Genomic DNA, 19,964 nt, shown 5'->3' on the forward strand with positions numbered 1-19,964 from the left:
TAAGTGAACTCACAGAAAGAACCAATCATGTTAGATTGAGGGAAAAAGGGATAAAAGAAATGAAAGAGAAGTTAAGAGCAATAGAGGATAAAATGAGAAGATCCTTCTTATATCTAATAGGAGTTTCAGAAAGAGAGACTGAGAAAAGAGAAAGTGTCTGAGAATTTTCAAGAATTAAGAGAAAACATGCATTGTTTGAATGAATAACCACAACTCCTGAGCAGAATAAATAAATAGAAATCCATGCCTAAACATATCACAGTGACCCTGCAGAACACAAATAAAGAGCAAGTCTAAAAAAGCAACCATGAAGACAAATTACATATAAAGGAGCAACAATTTCATTGACAGCAAAGTATCATCTGCAACAGTAGATGCAGAGGTCAAAGGCCACAAAGCTGCTGGAAACATGGAGAACAGCTTTGCCCAAACTGACTGCAAAGGCATACATCTTCTCACTGAGACCTCAGTGGAAAGGCATCTTTCACTGATTTCTTCAACAGTTTTTTTTTTTTTAATTCAGCACCTACTATGTGTCAGCCTGAGCAAGGAACTTCCCTACTCCCACCGAGGTCAAAATTCTGGATTCAGGTAAGTTAGGAGAATTGTGATGGAGGAAACAGAGGTGCTTTAAAGAGCGAAGGAAGGATGTCAAATCTAGAGAGAGAGCTCAGGGAAGCTTCCAGAAGACACAGATCCGAGCTGAAATCTATCAGGTAAACAGGAATTAGCAGATGAGGACTAAAAGTACTTGAGTGTATATCCCTGTCTGTCTGGGCACGACTATAGCTCTGGGATTCAGGATGGGATTCAGAACCTCCTGGCATTCAGAAGGTATTTCTTAAATGCACACTAATGAATGAGTGAGTATAGCAGAAAGGGAAAGCACATGGAGGCGAGAAAGCAACTGTTTGAAAACTAAAGTTCGGTATGGCTAGAGTACAGTATGTGTGCGAACGGTGAGTGTAGGAGGGGGAGCGTGATGGGGAAGGACAGGTGACAGATGAGGCTGGAAGACTAAGGGGCCAACTTAAATTATGCCAAAAGGTTTGGGTTTAATTCCTAAGAGCAATAGGAATCCAATGAAGGTTTTTACTCAAGGAAGTAACATATTAGATTTGTATTTTCAAAGATCACTTAGGTCCTAATGTTAGTGTCAGAGAAGTTAGCACTGTTCTCTAAGAGGAAAGAATACTTCCTCACTGGTTATATGAAGCACAGCTTTCAGACTGCCATCCAAAAAGAGCTACACACACACACACCCCTACAGACACACGCTCAACCACAGTTAGGGAGAAAGAGAGACTGACTGCAGGAGCAGGTCTAAGAAATAAACAAAATCCTGGCTATCCAAATCCTGCAGTGGGTGTATTTTCTAATCAGTCCCGAAGCTTATGGCAGAGATAAAACGGGAAAGGACTGCATCCCCAGGCCCAGATGAACATTCTGTTCAGGCTTTTCGATCTAAAAACTTCAATTTGCTGATCAGCACCATTGCTGTCCTGGTGTTGTCTGGACTACATAGAGCCAAATCCTGCTCCAAAATATCAATGGGTCACATGGAGGCCCAAACGAGGCTTACTAGCGTTTATAAAGTTGGAGATTTCCCCTTCATGCAAAGGCAGTGAACTAAAGAACGGTCCATGGTAATAATGATGGACTTCTTCTTAAGGACAGCTTCCTGGAAGGGACAGCAAGCCCACAAAAGTCTGGCTGAGTAAAGCTATTCCCCAGCCAATGCCAAGTTCAGCAGCTTCCATGTTAGCAGCTCCCATTATGGCTGCAAAGCATTGAAGGAGCTGCGGAGGTTCTGAGGATGTGTCATCCTTGTGTTTACTGCCCCTGTGTATCTTAAACGCAGTGTATTTCTTATTCATAGTCCACAGCACATGCACTTGCCAGCCCACAACCACAGGTTGTTCTCAACAATCAGTTAAAGTTACTTGTCAGAACCGCACGCAGGAATTCCTCCAACAAGAGTGGGGTTTCACTTTGTCTAGTTGACTGGAAGTCAGCTAAGACAGTGAGGAAGAGGGTTAAATCTCAAGGAGCTCCCTCGCTTGACCATCTCAGGCCTAGGAAGGGAAACAGGATACTAAAGGAATGAAAGGAAAACCTACAATGAGAAGGATGAAAAAGCTGCCACAGGAACAGCTAGAGGGCAAGAGACAGAAGAAAAACACTCTCAACTTGGCTGAGTGCTGCACAAGTCTAAGGAGCATCAGTCACCTCAACTGCAACTCCACTTCCAGAGATGGAGACAGACAACCCCAGGCATGGCCCTGGGGCTGTGTAGACACACTTAACAAAGATGAGTGGAGAGGATGGGGAGCCTTGGTAGATGGTGGGGTAGGAGCTGTGAGCCATGGTTTAGAGTAACACTCTAGACTCAGGCTAACCAAATCCTTGGTCCTCAGTCTTCTCATCTGCAAAATGGGATAAATCATATCGCTTGCCTCCTAGGGATGTAGCGGGAATTTTAAAGACAGAGCCCAGTGTGCCCGGGGCCTAGAGCAGAGTATTTGATCAATAACTAGAACCTCATCACTATTATGTACTCCTTCCGAATCACATATCAAACTCCAAAATAATTTTTCTTATAAACTCAGTGAGGACAGAGATGATATCTTATTTCATGTTTGTAACTTCAGGCCCTTGCACAGTGCTTGGCGAGCTGAACACATGTTTGTGGAAGGAAGTAAGGGATGGGGGAGGGAGGGAAGTGGGAAGGGAAATGGGGAGGGAGTCTGTAAATCTTTGGCACCCGGCAACAGTATCAGGCACTACAGTAAACACCAGCATACTCACAAATATTGTTTGTTGCATAGAAACAGTATTTATTCATCATCTATTTATTCACAAAACAAAAGCCCAGTGCCCGCTGCTGGAACCCTGGAAAACACAAAAGTAACTCCTCTGTATCCCTTTCTTTAAGGATTTCACAACTTAGAAAGAGACTCATACAGAAATAAGCCCGATCAGTGATCTGTGATAATACTGTATTATAGATCCAATCAAGAGGGACCATTAACTTTCCCTACTCCATCTCCCCAAAGAGATATGACATTGTTTTGTAACTAATTCCTTAACAACAGAAAGACATACAACCCAGTTAAAAAACGGGCAAAAGACTTGAATAGACATCTCTCTAAAGAAGATAGGCAAATGGTCAGAAATCACATGAAAAGATACTCAACATCATTAGCTATCAGGGAAATGCAAAGCAGAACCACAAATGGGATACCACCACTTCACATCCTTTAGAAGGGTTGCTATTTAAAAAACGGAAAATTACAAATATTGGAAAGGGTACTAGTGGCAATGTAAAATGGTTCAGCCACTGTGGAAGATAGATTGGCAGTTCTTCAGAAAGTTAAGTATAGAATTACCATATCACCCAGCAATACCACTACTTAGGTATATACCCAAAAGAATTGAAAGCAGGGACTCAGATATATGCACCAATATTCATAGTGGCATTATTTGCAAATGTCAAAAGATGGAAACAACCCAGGTGCAAGTGTCCATCATTCAATGAATGGATAAACAAAATGTGGTGTATACATGCAATGGAATAGTATTCAGCTATAAAAAGGAATGCAGCCTTGATACATGCAAAATCATGGATGAAAACATCATGTTGCATGAAATAAGCCAAACACAAAAGGACAAATATTGTATGATCTCACTGATATGAAACCAACAGAATTAGCAAACTCAGAGAGACAGAATCTAGGATAGGTTACCAGGGGACAGCGTAGGAACAGGGAAGGGAAGTTAAGGCTTAAAATGCATTAGGTTCTGGTGTCAACTTGGCTAAGTGATTATGCCCTGTTGTCTGGTCAGGCAGGCACTGGCCTGGCTGATAAACTGAAAGGCTGATATATTAAATCATCAGTCAGTTGAATGCATCTATGGCTGATTACATCCATGATCAACTAATGCGTGTCTCCAACAACAAGATACTCCAATCAGTTGAAGGCTTTTAAGGAAGAAAAGAGACTCTTTCCCTGCTTCTTCAGCCAGTAAGCCTCTCCTATGGCATCTGTCCAGACCCTTCATTGGAGCTGCCAGGTGCACAGCCTGCCTTATGGATTTTGGACTCTTCCATTCCCAAGGTTACATGACACACCTTTATAAATCTCATATTTATGGATATCTCCTGTTGGTTCTGTTTCTCTAGAGATCCTAATAGAGGTTTCTATTTGAAACAATGGAAATATTTTGGTGATGGGTAGTGGTGATGTGACCGTAATTAACGCCACTGAAATATATATCTGAACATGGTTACAGGGGTAAATGATAAGTTGCACATAGAGTAACAAAGCACATTAAAAAAAAAACCATGGAACTGCACTACGTAAACAGTGACCCCTGAGCTAAACCATGGGCTATAGTTAATAGTACCAGTGTAAAAAGGTGCCCTCATCAATTATAACAAATGTTCTACAGCAAGGCAAGGGGTTAATAATAATAGGGCAGAATATAGGAATCCTATATTTTATGTATGATTTTTCTGTAGATGTACAATTTCTGTAATAAAGAAAAATAATGAAATCTGTAGCAAACAAGAATGAGAATGGGCTGCATGTGGCTTGCCACAGGCACGCTACATTCTTGCTCACCCTTAGGAAGGCCAGGCACCACACAGCCCTGGGACGGGCTCCTCTCCCATAGCTACTCTATCTCAGGCTCCACACAAGGGATGATCTGAGGTTTGCAAAAGGAAAAGTCCCCGTCAATCTTTCTCTACAGCGACCTGCCATATGGATTTAAACAAGGCAAAGCTTTCCCAGGACCCAAGAGGCCAGGTGTGATGCTCAAAAGAACACTGCTACCATTGGGAATAGTAAACCATCTAACCTCTAAATCCCAGAAGATATTACTGATACTGTATATAATTAGTGTGCTAAATAAAACTGAGCCAAGCTGTTGGCTTTCATAGGCCTAGTCTTATGCGGTGGGACGAATATGCGTATTATGTGTGTGTGTTACTTGTTGGGCTCAACCTTCCTGAAATTTAGAGTAAAGAATGCCTAGTAAACACAACCACCATATGAAGATGAGACAGGCGAGTGGAACAGCCTTTCCCCTTCACCCTGCATGACACACTAGCTAAACACGGATTCCAGGAAATTGGATGGATCTGGGAAAAGATGAAAACTGGAACATATTGCAGATGAACCTGATTTCCAGAGCTAAACTTCAACCTGGAGAACCACTCGAGGAGCACACTGAATACCGAGTTGCTACGTGCCATTATCAAGGAGTTTATCAAATGGAAATAAACATCCAGTTTTCAGACACAAAACAAAAAGAACGCCAAATACCTAGCACGCTAGACTTGTCTAGCCTATGGATTCTCTTTAAAGCAATCAGCAGCCCAAAGACTTTACTCAGTCCTCTTCTCATTCTCTCCACCTTTCCTTAGCAATTATATTTAGCAGGCTTTGTGGTTTCCAGCTGAAAAGCAAAAGCAAAGAATTTCTCTGAAACTATTTCCCTCTGCGAGTATGTTGTTGTTCATAATAATCTTGACAACTTCTAGAGAAAAATGCTGAAAGTGACATTACTAAGTCAGTCTAGCAGCCAGAGTCCTTTAACTCTTTCTTTCAAGTATTTCATCACCCAATGTGTAAAACAAATGCAAAGTAACAAGCAGACTGTTATTGGGGAAGCTTTTGAGACCCCTAATGGAGTACACCTCACATTTATATTAATTACACATCACCAAAAACTATCTACAGCTTGTGCTTTCACATTTACGGTTAGTTACTACATAGCTGTTTAATCACATTTTCGATGCCCCAGCCAGCTCAGACCACTGACTTGGAAGTTTCAAGCAGTTTAAAACACAAAACTCTAACCTCTTCTGCAAAGGAAGGTCTGAGATAAAGACCTTGAATTTCTCTGAAAGAGAATGTTCTTTCCCAGTGAGGAGTGGGCTGCAGTGAGAACAAGCGCTCTGCAGGACAGAAAAGGATAAAGGAAAAAGGAGCCCATCAACAGATGAATGGATAAAAAGTGATGTGCATTCAGACAATGGAATATTATTCAATAATAAAAAGGACTGAGGTACTGGTACATGATACAATATAAATGAACCTCATAAACATTATGCTGAATGAGAGAAGCCAGACACAAAAGACCATATAATGCATGATCCCATTTATACGAGATGTAAAGAAAATTCAAATCGATATAGCCAGGACATAGATCAGTAGTTGCCTGGGGCTAGGGGTAGGAAGGAGGAGTGAGAGCAAATGGGCCCAAGGGATATTTTGGGGTAAGGGAAATGTTCTAGAACTGGGCTGTGGTGATGGTTGTACAACACTACAAATTCACTAAAAATCACTGAATTGTACACTTGAGATGGATGCATTTTATGGTATGTAAATTATGCCTCAGTAAAGAATATGGAACAATTCTGATTGCCAGTTCCTTTAAAAAGTTGGATCTTAGTCACCGAGTCATAGAACAGCAGAGCTGGCAAGAACTTGTAGCTCAGTGGACCCACATGGGGATGGAGAAGGTGAGGCCTGGGGAAGAAAGCTTTTGCTCAGAGCCATTTACATAATTCATGTTCCAGCTGGGTCGGAACCCAGGCCTCTTGATTTCCTATCCAGGGAACTCTTTATAGTTTATCATCATTGTTTTGTTTCATGAAAGCTCCCAGGGAATTAACCATATGGATTCAGCTGTGCCTGAATCGAAGATCAATACGTTTTTGGAGCATATACAATACAGGCTAGCCCACAATTTCGTTATCCTTCGTTTGCAATAGAGTTTATATATTGCACTGCCTTGTCTTCTCAATATTTGTTTTTTGAGGTGAAACCTTTGGCTGTGTATAGGCTTCAGATTAAGAATCTCTCCGTAGCCCAAAGACTATAGATGAGTTTTTGGAAGCAATATCATCTCTAAGGTTCCCTGCCTCAGTATAACCAAGAGCAAACACCCTAATTCAGACCTAGCCACAGGGGTTTGTCTTTCCAATAGAAATGTTAAATAGGTCTTTATTTCTACAAAATTAAAACGTCATCCAATTACGCAGAATATGAAGGAATTTGTTGTTAAATTAAAAAACAAAAATAAAAAAAAAAAACCCCCACACACTCTAATTTAAAACAATGATATCACAGCCTTAATTACCTTGAGCTTTACCACTGTAGCTTTCAAAAAGTACAGGAATATGATGAGACACAGGCATGCTGAAGATAAAATATTCAGAGAAAAAAATATGACTCTGTTTAAACAAACAAATGAGCAAGTTAAGAATTATTAACAACTTTTCAGAGGCAAATCGACCACCCTGAAAATTATTAGTAGTATGTTTTAAGCATCAGCCAAAGATTTCCTTTTTTTTTCAGTTATGTAGACCTCTGTACTATTTATTACGGTGATCAAGGTTAAGTGGTTGCACAGCAGCCCTTTCTCAGGAACTCAATCAGGGATTATTTATTCATGTGCATTAAAATATGTGAGAAAATATTTAGCCGCCATAAATTTGCAGTTTGCAAGGGGCTATTCTTGCAAGTGACTTACTTATACATTTATAGTCTATCTCCCAATGCTTTTTGCCTTGGCATAAAGTGAAAATTAAAATAGAACTGCATATTTAGCTCAACTTCCCTGTCACAGATCTAGTCCCTAACTTTCAAAAATGTTGGACTTTTAGATGCAGCCTGAAAATGATGCCTATCTCCAAACCGTTTCACTTTTTAGTTGCCGGTATATACAGGGGCCAGTTGGACGGAAGCACCCACCCATGCCATGGCTCCACAAGATGCAGGTGTCTCCTTCCTCAGAAACCCTAGGGAAACACTGACAGTTAACAAGGAAGGGCAGAGCTTTGCTGACCAGTACGTGTGGAGCCTCAGAATTGAAACTTACTAGTGACCTCACACTCAAGGCTCCAACCAGCCCCTAGGGATTAGAATTGCCCCTAGGGATCAGAACTTGTCTAGCCAGTCTTTCTTTGCTTCTCTCACAAAGCCCAGGGCTCTTCCTCTGCATGACCCAGTTGCTACCTAAAATGGGAAGATAGTACTTCTGCAATGAGGGCAGTCGGAGCCCTCAACGAGGTGGCTTTGAGTAGGGAGATAAGGATTCTGTCTCAAATCAGAGATCCATCCCATACCTCTTGTAATGGAATAAAATAAAATAATTCCGAACTGCACACCTATAAATTATCAAACCCTGAAAATACCCTCATGCTTTCAAATGACTCAAGTTACCGACGTTATAGAAGGAAAAAGGCAGAACCAGGAACGAGAGAACTATGCTGGGGTGGGCTGAAGCGATGCCTTTTTTCTTTATGAAAAAGGGATGGTATAAGTTTATTAAATGAAGGTGTTGAAAGCTTGAGTAGTGAAAATGAAAGATCCTCCCCAAAGCCCACTACTCTAACACAACCAAACCAATGGCCAAAAATGTCTTCTCCAACCCACTTTGGTTCAGGCATTTAAACTGTTATAGATTCTTAACGTTTTACAAGCTGACACATAAAACATAACCCAATTTAACCTTCTTCACCATGAGCCATAAATTCTCCTCCCGTGTTTCTGCAAGCAGAAAGGCTCTGACCCACAGTCTCCAACTGGCTCTTGGGATGGTGGCCAAGGCAAGAGAAGGCAAGCTTGAAAACTCCCCAAGGTGGTTCTCAGGTAACCAGCTGGTTAGATTTCATCTTGTGAGGGTTTAGCTTTGCCTAGCTAGGCAAAGGAGGCACTTGGCCTGGGTTTTGAATGATTTCTGTTTAGGTTTCTTCAAGGCTCAGTTATAAACAGCCCAAATAAAGGCTCTGCTGTCTTGAAGGGCACCTTTCAAGAGAAACAAAAATAGGAGGTTTGCTTAACAAAAGGGGACTGTTTGGCCACCAAAGACCTGAAAAGGGTCTGACCCTACAACTGGAGCAGCTTTCTGCAAAGTTAAAAAGACAGAGAAGAAAACAACAGCAAGAAAAGAATCATCACAGGATCCCCCACTCCAAACCATCCTTCCCCCTCAGAAGTGCCAACGGATAAAATATAAACCTCTTTGAAGAAAACTCCAGCCGGAGCTCAGCTTTCAGATTTTAGAAGACACTGGCATCCCAAGGCCTCCCCACTGTTAGATCAAACACATACAAAATATTTCCCTGGTATTTGCCCGGTTTCCCCCACACCATAAAAAACAGGCTTTCGTTTTAATCTACTTATCCCACTGTGGGTGAAGGCCTCTAATTTCACAGCACAGAGATAACACAAATAATTCATATGACACACGAGTGGAATATCTACAGGGAAAGCATTTAGTCAGAGTCACTGAAAACAATCAGGAGCTCTGCTCCTGCCTCAGAAGGCAAAGGGATGGTTCTTCCAACAGCGCAAAGTTCTCCGACCCCACCCTGCCACACTTCACTGGAGTTAAAGACAAGGTCAAGCCTATTAGTATGTGAATAGTTTTAAGCCAACAGGTCCCCGTAATTATGCAATACTGTAGCATTATCAGCTGTCTCCCAGGACTCCCAGAAGTGACTGAATCTGTGAAAAGACCCTTGAAAACAGTGCCATGACCACGCAGCAGTGGAGACTCCACTCATCTCCCCTGTATCATCAGCATCATTTTTACCATCACCATCACCACCACCTCTGGATTCTGCTGTTGGGACGACGTGCCTCCCTGCCCATAAATGCCTGTCCATTTCTTTTTCTCTTCCTGGTCATCATAAAAAAAAAAAAAAAACTGCAAAAAAAAATCTTCCATTTAGTTTCCCATGGCTAGACCCATCCTTTGAAGATCTCACACCCTTTCTTAAGACCCTCTTTCAATTTTCTCTCCCATGAAGCCTTTCTCCCACGGCAGTGCAGAGACCTCTCCACAGCCACAATTCATTCCATTTCTCTCAACCTTGAGATTCTGCCAAGTGTAAGGCAGATTCCCTTTTGAGACAGGACAAATCAATGCTGGACTGTGCAGAAAGTTTTTTTTTTTTTTAAAAGGGAGGTGGGGTGGGTAGAGCAGCAACTCCTTAATCATCAATTAGACATGTTGGTAGGGAGACCACTATCAAAGCCGCACCATCACATGCTAAGAAGTATATTAGAACTTGACTTTGGATTGTAAAACATGGTATTTTTTTTTTATGCCTTTAATATGCAGTATCTCCAGGTTTAATTCCAGTTTTCCAGAGGCTTTTCCCCCTGTCACAGCCCCAGGGCATTCCCTTCATTTTCTCAAGCACACCCACTTGGCCTTCTGACTTTGTCCCTACTGATATCACTTTAAAATCCACGAACCTGGCCTTGTGGTTGCAAACCTGCACCTTGCAGTCCCCTGCTAAGAACGCTGCTCAGAGCTGTATCTACATTTGCCTTCAGCCCAGTGGTCCCTCTTGAGCTGCAGGCACTCGCTAAAAACATTTCTGTTTCCTAATTCCTCGGGTAACATGCTGTCACATGCTCCCCGCCATGCATATTTCCGGTCACCCATCAGACACCTCATCCCCAAATTAAGCCCATCCAAAATGGAATCCATTTCTTCTTTATTCACATCCCAGCCCAAACTGTTCTAGCCAATAATTCAGCCCCAAACTCAGGGACGGACTCCTGCCATTACTTGAGTTGTACATATCCAATTCCACCGCTGAGGAAATTTTACCTCAGAGTTCCCCCATCCCCTGCCTCCACCAAGTCTCAGCCTGTAACAATTCTCTCCAGAATTATTCCAGAAGTCTCCTATCTAGGCTCCTTGTCTACACTGTCAATTATCCACACTCAATCCCAACATGCTTATACTTAGTAATCTTTCCCAAAAGATACTTTCACTTGTTCAAAATTTTGCTATAGGAAAAGGTCCAAAAATGCTTAGCCTAGTCCCTGCCTTTCTCCAGCCTCACTGCCTCACCCTACCCAACATTCTCTATGCTCAGGCCAAGAAGCTTCATTCACGTTCTCTGTGCCATGAACTCTCACCTCTTGTGCCTTGGCATGGCATGCCCGCTCACTTTTACATAGAGAATCTATCACCGTTTTTCCAAAACCTAGGCAAATGTAAACATTTCATTGAGACTTCCTTGATTCTTCATGAAGTTCCTCTGTGCACTCTATATTTTGTTAGTATCTCCATTATAGCACTTCTTTGCATTTCTGAAAAACTCTTGAAATGATGAGTTAACATTAATATGCACACTTGTTTATGAAGCAAACTTGCTTCCTATATTTTGGTCATCATAACCAAAATTATAAATCTCTGCAAGTTAAATATATTCAAAACTACATCAAATCACAACTCTTTGGACAAGGTCTTTTCTGAAGTTCCATATTACCAGGTGGTAGTAGTGTTGACAATGCTACAGAAGCAAAGTCCTTGAGTGAAGGTGGACAAGAGGTGGCAGGCTACCGGTAAAATCTCTGCACATTGCTTCTAGATTGACACTACAACCAGAAGGGGACAGGGATGGGCTGGGGGCAGGAATCCAGACTGGAGATAGTCAAGGTTAATTTTCAGGGCCTCCCTGGAGATACCATCTTAATGGTTAGAAGCTCATGGACATTTACTACCAAACCACACATCTGATGCCAGTGCTTCCAAGGTGAAGGAATATAGTCACTTGAAATGAATCTAATATGTTCTTGGGCTTTTTAATTTATATGTCTCATTGGGAGCAACTGCCTTCTCAGATCTTGTTTCTGCTTTTAGGATTGGGTTATAATTTAGGCATAAAATTATGCCTCTTGGGGTGGTGTGATGGTGGCTCAGTGGCAGAGTTTCCACCTGTCATGCAGGAGACCCGGATTCGATTCCTGGTGCCTATCCAAACCAAAAAAAAACATATATATATATATATATGTTGGAGATATATATATGCCTCTTGGAGATCTTTCTGCCATGGAAGAATTTGTTTGGCCAATGTTCTTCCTTGAGAGACAAATGACAAAATAAAATGACCATAGTTCCTGGGCCTCTCAAACATGATGAATATAAATTAATAGAGTTTCTCATGCATGGTAATGAGTTAGAAGAGGATGAAACAAATATATAAAGCCTTGCTTTCAAACCCTAACCTTGGTAGTATTATTGACTTTACCTGTCATAATGTTATCTGTCCCCAGGCAAGCTAGTCAACTTATTAAAAGGCAACTTAAATCAAGCATTTTTATACTGAAGTGATAGATCTTCTTTATCTACCAAACTGGCACTATATGTAATAAATACTATATATATATATTGATATTTATATAGCAATTACTTTTATATAGATTCACTTTTCCATTAACCAATGGCTTATTTTTATTCACTGACTGATCAATATAGCATTGAGGCTTTTCAGCTAAAATCTGTTTCTTAAAGACCAGCCACTCTAAGTCTGTATGTGTGAGTGTTACCCACACTGTCACAATACGAATTAGACAAAATGATGCTTAATGGTGTAATTCACTTGACAATGGCACCATTATTACAGCATTACTCTATTTTCATTACTACTGCATATTAGAACCAGCTTATAACATGTTTCAGTGAAGAAATAAAACAACCTAATCACAGTGCCAATTAATTCTGTAAAAGTCATGTGGTAGATCAAAATAAAACATTTTCTCAGCATCCTAAAAAGACAGGCTTTCATTCTTGGTTCACTTTCTCAAGCTGCTATGTCGCTAACCCTTTTATTCCTTGACCTACCCTAGTCCAATTAGAAGCCCAAATCAATAAAAGACCCTAAGCAAGTTCTAATTGATTCTCTAAGAAAGATATTATAATCCATCAGCATACTCTTACCTTGTGCTAACATTATTTACCTTTCACTGGGTTTACCCACTAGCATTGTGGTTCCAATAACTACTCTTTCTCATGCTGCTCTCTCATCAGCTCAAGCTCAAAGACTGTAACAGCAGAGCAATTTCAAACAGGTTGTGAGTCTCTGAGAGTATTGCTTGCAAAGTGCATGTAAATTATTAGATTACATTACAAGTGAAAGACTCAGCAGTGGGTCACCATAGTGGAACATTAACGTATAGCAAATTGAATGGAACCCTTGCAGATAAGCTTCTCCAATGTGATTTTTTGGCAGGAGGAGAAAGGAAGTGAAGGGAAAGGGAGGCTGAGAAATGATGGGCTGCTGAGAAATGAGATGTGAGACAGAGTGAGAATGAGATGGGAAGGAGGGGGCTACCTCAGCCTCAATGACTGGAGGAGGTAGTCAGCGGGTTCTGTGGAAATAGTGGGAGCAGAGATAAGGGGGACTACAGGCATGGGCTGACAGTGTAAGATGTAAGCTGCTGCTGGGGTTGAACTTAAGTGATTTGTCCATACTTGGTGAGATCCAGTCCTCCATGGTGGGTGACATAAGGCACTGGGGCAGGAAAGGGAACTGGCTTTATGAGGAAAGGCTTTAGGGTCTCCACCAATGCTGAGACTCTTGCTTATTTCACAAAGCAACCACGGAGGAGAGATCCCAATATAGGGAGCTGAAGACCTGAGGAGGAGACAGAGAAAAGGCGGCAAGAGGGCCGTACAGTTCATCTGCACCACCATGATCACAGCTACACTTTATTAAGCACTTTCTATGTGCTAGGCATCTTGCACAAGTGCTTCACATGCATTATCACACATGGTCCTCCCAATAACCTTGGGAGACCGGCATCCTTTTCCCAGTTTTCAGACGAGGAAACAGACTGAACTGATTAATGAACCTACCTAACATCACATAGTTAACTCAAAGTAAACCTGAGGCTCTGGCCCAGTCTGTCTCACTCCCAGCAGGCTTGTAACAACCATGTACCCTGCTTCCCAAATCGTCCAGCCTTGGTCTGAGTGGCTCAAAATTGCAGCAGGCCTGAGCCTGCAATTGAGGGGATCAATGGATCTGAGAGAGGCAGAAGTGGGACAAACATACCCAAGGCCCAGTTAGAAGTATAAGCAAGTCCCAGCTGCGCTTGCAGAGTCAAGAAATGCTGATCTGAATCTACTGAGAAAGCAAACAGCTCTACAGGGCAGTGTGGGAGAGATTATCTGCACAGTTCATGGGCTCCTACTTTATGCAAAACACCATATAGGGGTGCAACATAAGTACACTGTGCTGGTAATGAAAAAGAAAATATATGAGAATATGCAAGCTTACAGAGACAGAAAGCAGACTACAGGTTTCCAGGGGCAGGAGGCAAGGAGAATGGGGAGTTAATGCATAACGGGTGTGAAGTTTCTGTCTGGGGAGATGGGGACATTTTAGTAATGGAAGGTGGGGAGGGTTCTGCAATATTGTGAATGTGATTAATCCCACTGAATGGTATGCTTGGGAGTTGTAGAGATGGGAAAGTTCATGTTGTATACATATTCCCACAATTAAAAAAAACAGAAAGAGGCACTAAAGAGATAATAACAATTAAATGCATTATTTGATCCTTGAGGGTTCTAAGAATGGAAGAGAAAAAGGCTCAAACAGACATCACTGGAACATATGAAAACACTGGAATATAAACTATAAGCTTTATATCAATATTCAATTTCTTGAACTTGATAACTGCATTTATGGTGGTTACTTAAGTGAATAACCTTGCTCTTAAGAAATGCACAGTTTTAAGTGCTCATGGAGCATGATGTATATACAACCTACACTCAAGTGTTCAGAAAATGTTCTGACAGATTGACAGATGGATAGATGGATAGATGGATTGACAGATAAAATGCTATGGCAAATGTGATAAAACGTTAGAATTGGTGGATTTGGGGATCTGGGAGTGGGCAGGGGTATGCTGGAATTTTCTGTATGGGGGTTGTATTATTTTTGTTGTAACTGTCTTGTAAGTTTGAAACAATCTGAAAGTATCTCCAAATAAAAGTTAAAAAACAAAGTACACCATGTTTCTGGGTCTTCTTGGGCAGATCAGGCTCACACCTAGAAAATAATACTATAAGTGGGAACCAGGCACAGGAAGAGGTTACATATGTGTTGAGTGAGCAAAACCCATTAGGTTGACTGCTATTAAAAAGCAAAGAAAGAAAGAAAAGAAACAAACATAAAAACGGTGATCAGGGGAACAGCCGGTGGGAGAGAATGGAATCTTATCTGGAGCTAGAAAGATGGTAGAATTTCAACAAGCAAAGAAAGACTGGGACGCAGGACAGGGGATTTAGTTGGGGTGGGGGGAGCAGGAGGAAAGGAAGGGTAAAGACATTTATATGGCATAGAGGAGAAAAGTGCAAAGTCCACAGCATATTTAGGGAGGGAACACTGGAAGTGTCCGGCCAAAGGTGACCCAGCCAGGAAACCACATTGAGAAATGCCAGCACTAGAATGTCAGATCCAAGAAGAGAGCTGACCTCACTTGTTCATTCTTTGTCCCCAGATCCTAGCACTGCTCTGGGAACATAGAAGGAAGGTGCTCAATAAACATCTGTTGACTAAAAGAATGCCACCCTTGTTCTCCAAAGGGGCAATCCCAGAATTTATATTTTAAGCCAGACGAGGCAGATGCACATCTAAAATTACCATCAAGTTCAAGAAAATCACTAAAAGTGGCTTAAAGATACCATATGGTCATAAATAAGTATTTACATTCTATTCCCCGCCCCACCTCCTCCATGAAATCAGAATGAGTAACACCTGGAGTTCAAGATCAGTGACTGTGAAGACCCTCCCTCCCTCCCCTTGCCAGGCCATGGCCATGCTTCTGGCCCATGCCCAAGCACAGGGTTTTTCAGACTACGAGGAACAACCCATAAATAGATCATGAAACCAATTCAGTGGCTCATGACCTGTGTTTTGTCTTTAAATAAGAGAGCAAAAAATAACAGAGGGCATCCCAGGTAAAGAACATTTCATGTGAAAGTTCCTTACAGTTGTGCACATGTATGTATGCGTGTACTCTGGATCACAACATGATGTTTTTCTTATCATGACAAAAAGACACTGAGGAGACACTGACCTAATGGAGCTAGACATTCGGGTATTAGGGAGCTCCTCTAACATTCAGGTGGAACGATCCTTGTCTTCCTGGTTGAGCAGGAGTGTCAAAAGATACTGTTCTCTGGGCTAGGAAACCTGGCCCATCCCAAAACATCAAGAAATTCTATGAACAAGCTAAGACCAGTATCAATTCTTCTGCAGTGTCCCCAGTTTCACAACACACAGACACTCTTAAAAATATATATATTTATTTGTGTCTAACTATAAAAGTTATACATGCATAATGCAAGAAAATCAGGAAATACAGAAAAGCACAAAGGAAAAGAAACTTGCAGGTTATCCCATCACCCAGAGAAGACCACTTTATCATATAATCATTTAGGCATATATGGGGCCAATTAATTTATTTTTGCTCATCTATCTATATATATGCAATATTTTGTACAAGAATATCGTTGTGTGCATATTATTATGAAACCTGTTACCTCTCACTTAGCAACAAATCATGAACATTTTCCTCCATCAGTAAATACTTTTCTCCTACAATGCGATTTTTAATGGCTACGTAGTAGTCCATTAACAGATTCACTTTTGAGCATCTATAAATAGCACAGCCTTAGACCCTCCACCTTGTGGAAAGATCGCTTCTGAGAGACAGGCTACTGTGCTCACAGGCTGGGTCTAGTTCTTTCAAGCACTAAGTACAAGATGCTGCACTCCATGCCCTGTGTTTTACTTTTACTGAATCAGAGCATAAGACTCAGCCACTATTTTCATTAAGCTTTAGAGAGAGGTTTGACTTACATAGCCAAGAGCGTCACTGGTTACATTTTTCTTTTTTTGCATGGGCAGGCACTGGGAATCGAACTCACTGGTTACTTTTTAATTAATAATAAAAATAACATAACAATCACTGACAATGTTCCACTATTGATGGGTAACCAGAATAACTCATGCTGACTTTCATACACAACAACTACACTGGATTAACAATTGAATATCCTCGGGTAGTATTCCCGGAGGGCAGGGACTTGATCGTGTACCTTATTTCATCTCCTGAGGCTCTCGGTACCGTGCACGAGTGGAAGGAGGTTACATAAGGAAGGAGAAAACCAGGGTTCTAGTCCCAGCTCCGCCGCTTCTTAGCAATGTGACCTCCGAAACAGTATTTCACCTCTCCGAGCCTTGGTTTAAACGGAGACTAGACTAGATGATTTTTAAGGCCCCTTATGGTTCTAAAAGGCTTTAGCTTAATAAAATATGACCCAATATCATCAGCGGGCATCCTATGCCTAACACATATCACCAAGCTCCAGATTAAAAAGCAAGCTTTAGAACTTTCAAGAGCCCTTTCCTTGCAGCCTCAGTTCTTCTACTGATTCTCTGGGAAACCTTCAGAAAGCTGTAGAACCTCACTAATCTTCAACCTTCCTCCTTCACACTGTGAAATTTCACAACTTTAGGTTTAATCACCAGGTTTATAGAAATGGCCCAAGTTTCCAATTGTCTGCATAAACGTGCTCATCTGAAGTGGGTCATGAGTGCTAGAAAAGATAAACTATAACTGACAAATTTACACTTGTCATCAGCTCAATTAATATGATCACGAAAAAATATTTTTGATTATTGAAGCATTTAATTTCCCTTTACTTTCCCAATACTTCATTACTTGGACAACTTAGAGCTATGGGCAGTTCACCCTCCATTTTGTCCTGTACTTTCAGATATAATATCCCTGCCACCCACACATTCACAGGAGAATGTGCTCCGTTGATGCCACGGCCTTCTCACCATTCACTGCTTTTATAATTATACAGTGAATTGAAAAACAATGCAGTTTATTTAAGAAGTTGTAGACTTGATAAATATACACTTGTTTCCTCTGTGATTTGGATGCTGCAAATCCATTAACTTCCATAAAATTCCTCCCCATTACTGGCACCAATCGTGTGGGATGCAATGAGCCTTTTTGCTTCTTGAAGAGCCGAATCACAACTGGTTGCCTTTTCTCCATCTTTGTCCATTTCTTCAGGTTTCTTTAAAACTAATAGTAAGAGTCAATAAACACGCCCGCCAATTCCCTTAACACACTAGGAAGCAGATCACGGTGCCCTTCAGACCTGTTCTTGCTCTCTTTTTCCAGGTATTCCCTTACCTGCCTCTGTCAATTGGTATTCTCGACAAGTTCGTCATAACTTCTCAAAGTGTCAACTTTTCCTCTTTTCATTGCCCTTGTTAAAGATAATTTAAAATTAGAAAGTCACATTCGCAGCCATTTCAGAGTCAATGCTAATTTCATCTGCTTTTGCATAGAAGTCTCTTTTCCCTCTAGGGATTCCCTTCCTTTATTCACAGCCCCACTCCCCAGCCCCAAACAAACATTCTCAATCTCTGAATGCACTACTCCATTTCCCGGTTTCCCCCATTCTTATCTTTCCCTCCCGCCTTCCCCCCCCAAAAATACTTCACCCAGTGAAACACACTTTAGCTTGTGGTTCTCCTTCCTTCAACTCCACTTCTGAGAGAAATGTCTGTGTCTGGAGATTGTAAAGTCACCTTCAGGAAAGAGGCATACAGTTGGCTGTCAATTAATCAGGATAAGACAGAAAAAATTAAATCGTGTGCAGCTTTGCTTCTCAGTACATATATTTATGCTTTGGGGATCAAGAGGATTTTTCCTACACAACCTAAAATACATATTTATGCCTTTTGTTTGGCGATAACTAATTCTCTACCTAACGGCACAGTAGTTAATAGTCCGGATTATTTAAAACAGCGATTACCATACCTTATTACAAATTCAAGTGTTGGTCCCTTATTTTTCCCCCTATTCTGCCTCACCTCTATTCTTTGCAATATTTATCCTTGCCTATTTATCCCTGATAGTGTTCTTTGCTTATAAAATAAGTCATGTGATTTTATATTCTATCATTTTTAGTCCCACGTCTGGTTTGTCATACAGATTTTAAGTCTGTTTATTTTCCCCCATTAAGCAAAGACCCAAACGTCACCATTCTTGTCACGTATACAATTTCATCAAGTTTTAGAGTGTCATTTATACACAATTTTATTTCTTCTTGCTTCTTTCACACACGCCTACCACTTACGTACAGCAACTTCACTACATTCATATTTCATAAACTTCATCAGTATTCAGCCAAATCCTCCCCCGAAGTAAGCTAGGTATTTTTAACAGTGTGCTGCCTCTTTCACTGGCTTGAGGCTCCTCTACTAAGTGCACCCTTCCTTGCATCCTGGAAAAGTTCATCCTTTAAGGTCTGTTTGTGGGTGGAGGTACTTCCAAATTGGTTCAGAAAACTTTCAGGTAGTTCATAATTAAATCTCAAATACCCAACAATATAGTTCGAGATGACCTGAAGCTGGGGAGTCATGTTTTCTACTCATTTCTAGCCTCTGCCTGAGTTTCAGGGAAAACAGCATTGGCTGGAAACTCAACCTGGACACAGCCTGCGCATCCTCCACCACTTATAGTTGTGGGAAACCTATAATCTCAGCTCACCGGACACTGCAGAGGGCTCCTCAGCTGCTTACAGATGCCACAGCTTGGAGGGCCCAAGAAGGAAAAAGTGGACATGACAATCACCAGGAAACCACAGTGCCAGAGCATTTAATGTGATGAGATAGTTTGCAATAGTGACATGTCAGTTAAGACCATAAAATAACTGCTAGGGAGAAAAAAAAAATAGAAGAACATTGTTCTTCCACCAACACAAGGGAATTGTTACCTGTAATTCCTTTTAGCATTAGCATGTAAAAGCCAGAACTAAAAGTAAGGCTGCCTAAGCCGTGAGCTGTGGCACATTTATCTCTCATCATTCCCCTCTCCTAAAGATTTCTTTAGACAACCTCCGTAATTTCTTTACTTCAAAAGCAAAAACAGACAATGATGAAAATAATTGGGCTATCACAAAAGAACACCAAAATTCCCAAGACGAGTTTCCAACCCTATGACATCAAAGATATCACAAGATAACTGCAAACTATTATCAAGTCAAGTGGGACAGCTTGGAGACAGCTGGCCTCTGATGATGTGCTCCCAGGGATGCCTTCCACTTTG

At 41.2% G+C, this 19,964-nt stretch overlaps 1 protein-coding gene across 2 annotated transcripts in view; it reads right to left on the reverse strand.

Annotated features, from left to right (window-relative positions):
* RORA (RAR related orphan receptor A) overlaps positions 1-19,964 on the reverse strand; it is a 717,907-nt gene that overhangs the window by 691,642 nt on the left and 6,301 nt on the right. The window lies entirely within an intron of this gene.

Source organism: Tamandua tetradactyla, chromosome 14 (genome assembly GCF_023851605.1).
Source record: "Tamandua tetradactyla isolate mTamTet1 chromosome 14, mTamTet1.pri, whole genome shotgun sequence".
NCBI lineage: Eukaryota > Metazoa > Chordata > Mammalia > Pilosa > Myrmecophagidae > Tamandua > Tamandua tetradactyla.